The sequence below is a fragment of the Amblyomma americanum genome, chromosome 9, assembly GCF_052857255.1.
Source record: "Amblyomma americanum isolate KBUSLIRL-KWMA chromosome 9, ASM5285725v1, whole genome shotgun sequence".
NCBI classification, from domain to species: domain Eukaryota; kingdom Metazoa; phylum Arthropoda; class Arachnida; order Ixodida; family Ixodidae; genus Amblyomma; species Amblyomma americanum.
Window position 1 is genome coordinate 28,698,194 of NC_135505.1, and position 3,722 is coordinate 28,701,915.

Here is a 3,722-nt window from a genome sequence, read left to right on the forward strand (position 1 = left end):
AGGTACGCCGCGGTGATGACAGAGAGATGTGGGTTGCATACGTTAGCTTTAACAACGTTGTGGGAAATATGCGGCACTGCAGCAATAGGCCGCAGCATTCACTGTTTGAGCAAGCTCTCGCAATCAACCAGTAATTTAATTGCCACCTTCCAGGGTGGGCGCGCTGTCTATCCATTGTGCGGAACGCACTCAACCTTACAGCCGCCAATTCGCACACAATTGCCCGATTACACCAAAGCTTCCGCTTCCTAAGCATGCTCAACAGTAGTTGAACCGCAGCTATTCATTTCAAGATTCTCGTGTTTCTTTCTACAACGCTAACGACCCACAACGCCGACAACGGCTTTTCAGCGACACAAGCTCCGTAACGCTTTCGCGTTAACAAACAGCGGCAAAGGACCAGTCGGGCTTTTCCTCCTCAAAACCCACTCTTCCGCACCATTTCGAACTGATGTAAACGCTGTCACTAGATGTAGAAAGCTTATCACCAAAGTACACGAACACACCTCAGTAAGAAACCTGGATAGGCGGAGTGCACGGAAATAGTGCCGGGCTGTTTTACATTGCTGCCAGCAAGCCATGATCTCTAGCGCGCTTGAACATCTTAGTTATACTAATATTCGGCGTCAAATTTTTGTTTCCAGAAATTAATATATAATATAATTGGTTTTTTGGGGAAAGGAAATGGCGCAGTATCTGTCTCATATATCTTTGGACACCTGAACCGCGCCGTAAGGGAAGGGATAAAGGAGGGAGTGAAAGAAGAAAGGAAGAATAGGTGCCGTAGTGGAGGGCTCCAGAATAATTTCGACCACCTGGGGATCTTTAACGTGCACTGACATCGCACAGCACACGGGCGCCTTGGCGTTTTTCCTCCATAAAAACGCAGCCGCCGCGGCCGGGTTCGAACCCGGGAACTCCGGATCAGTAGTCGAGCGCCCTAACCACTGAGCCACCGCGGCGGGGCCAGAAATTAAGAACCATCCAAATTCTGTTCTCAGTGCAAGTTAACATCTTAGTTATACTAAGATTCGGCGTCAAATTTTTGTTTCCAGAAATTAAGAACCATCCAAATTCTGTTCTCAGTGCAAGTTTCTCCGGCTTATAGACAAAACGTTTATGCAGTTTCTTCAACGGGGCTCGAGAATGTCTTATTTGTGCAGGGAGCAAGCGCAGGCGAGTGCGGTCGCGAGAATGTGCGCCGCAAAATCATGCGAGAAATAATAATAATAATAATATTAATAATAATAATAATAATAATAATAATAATAATAATAATAATAATAATAATAATAATAATAATAATAATAATAATAATAATAATAGTAATAATAATAATAATAATAATATTTAGTTTGTGGAGAAAGGAAATGGCGAAGTATCTCATATCTCGTTGACACCTGAACCGCGCCGTTTAAGGAAAAGAATAAAGGCGGGAGTGAAAGAGCAAAGGGAGAAAGAGGAGCCCGTAGTGGAGGGCCCCGGAATAATTTCGACCACCTGGGGATCTTTAACCACTGAAAAAAATTGGACGCTTAAGCATCGCCTTTAACAGTGGAACGCGACAGCGTGCTTCAGATGTGGCAGGGAGTCCACGGAACGCCATCGCCCGTTCGGCGCGACGCCTTGCCCGTTAGGGCCGTTGTACGATCGTTTCGGAGCGGCTTCCGCCAGGCCCACTTCGCGAGCGGTCCGCCAGTTTTCGGCCACCAGGCGGACGTGAGGCGGAAAGGTGTACGATCACTTTGGCGCTTGCGAGCGAGGCGGATGGTCCCAGCTGTCCGATTGGCGCGCCCGGCAGTGCCTGTCGTCTAATCACGTGCGGCGGTACAGGCATGCGTGCTTGTAGTCTACAGGTTGTAGAAAAACAACTTGTAGAAAAACGCAGATATCTTGCAGTAGGAATAGCCCGTATTAATTGCGGCGTACTCGAGACATCCGTTCCGTAAACGCTTTTTTCTTTGCCGCAGGATTTTCGTCGAAGGTACAATCGTGGTCGGCTGTGATATGTGTGGGAAACGACATGTGGGCCATTTATATCCAAGACATCGAAAAATATCGCGATCGCGAACTCTTCCTCGTTTGATCGCGATGTTTTCACAACGGTCAACGATTTGCGAAAATAACAGAAGGCTGCGCCCCTGAAAGTTAGGCTACCCTCAGGATTTCAGAACAAGGACGCAATTCTTATTGCGAATTCTGTGGTCAGGCCACAGTACAGGCTGCTATCAACCGACCGTAATTATAACCGGGATAATCACGTTTTTCAAATAGTTCAGATTACATACTTAATATTTCAGTCAGTTATTCGAAATTGCACACTGCAGTATTAATGCACTGCTGACAGAGAAAAAAATAATTGCACTTGCAGCCTTTCCTAAGGGGCCTGTCACACTAGCCCGACACGACGCCGATGCAGACACGACAACGACACGATGATCGGCCGACCGGGTCGGCACACCGTGTCTGTGGCAGACCAAGCTGTCACACTAGGCCGACAACGACACCAACGCGTCCGACGACCAGATGTCTTCGTAGTGTGACGCCCGCGACGCCGACAAACCCAGTCTGCCGACCGAGTCGACGCGAGATCGGTCGTCGAGCTAAAACATTCACCAGACACGAACACGATTCCGCTCCAGTGCTGTTTAAGTTCATAACAAGCTCTGGGATATTTGAATGTCCAAAAAGTATCATTACTGAGGATCGTTGGCCAATGCCAAGGTGCTGGTTGAGGTGATACCTACGATACAAGCAAATTTCAGCCGCCAGCTGCTGGTGCTGCTTCGTGCGGCTCGCCTGACGTCTGCTAGATCCGCTGCTGAAGGCGTCGCGGAAATCGAGCTTAACTTTTTTATTATGGGACAGGTTGGCAGTAAAGGGGTGACTAGAGAAGTTTCTTTATTACGGCGCTGGCTAGTTCCAAAGCGCCCTGAGCTGCGGCATCGATGCGAAACCAGCTAGGCTTAGCGACAAGCACGGCAGCCGGGAAGCAGCGCAGTTCGTCGCACTGGCGCTCTCGCAGGCGGCATCGTTGACGAAAGCGCGGCTGTTGCGCGGGCATGCTGTCGTTGCTCGAATATAGCAGGCGGCCTTTCTGATAGCATGGCTGTTTTGACTTTTTCGGTGCGGACGTGAAGTAAACCAAGCGTGCTCACCGGCAGGCCAGCCTGGATCCCGTCCGCCGCAGTAATAAAAATCAGCTTAAGATTGTTTTTGACGTAAGCAATAAACGCTGAGACAGAGAAATGTGCCAAATGTATCATTCCTGAGGATCGTTGATCAACACCGAGTTGCTGGTAAAAGCAACAACTCTGATGCGAGCAAAATTCCTCGCCAGAATCGCCTCGCAAGCTGCCGCTGGCCCGCCGTTGCGGTCCGGCTCGCCTGTCGTCCGCAGCGGTCCGCTGGCTCCGCAGCCGAAGGTGTCGCGGAAATTGACCATAATTTTAGTTTATGGTAAGATTATACTGTTAACAGCAAAGCGATATTAAGAGATATTATAGCGCAGGCTACTCGCGAAGCGGCGTCCGCTGCGCTGCAGGCAGCAGCGCAGTTCGTCGCCTGGCGCGACCGCAGGCTGTGCCGTTTCCGAAATCTGGCTACTAGCGCAAGCATGCTTTGTCGTTGCTCGTGTATAGCAGGCGGTCTTTCTGATAATACGGCTATTTTGTCTTTTATGGTGGGAACTTCAACACCAAGCCAAGCAGTAATCAGACCGC

General features: G+C 49.4%; 1 non-coding gene across 1 annotated transcript; it reads right to left on the reverse strand.

Annotated features, from left to right (window-relative positions):
* Positions 1-890: 890 nt before the first annotated feature.
* Positions 891-962, reverse strand: TRNAS-ACU (transfer RNA serine (anticodon ACU)). Its single transcript has one exon. It is a non-coding gene; the product is annotated as a tRNA-Ser (tRNA).
* Between the last annotated feature and the right edge of the window lie 2,760 nt (positions 963-3,722).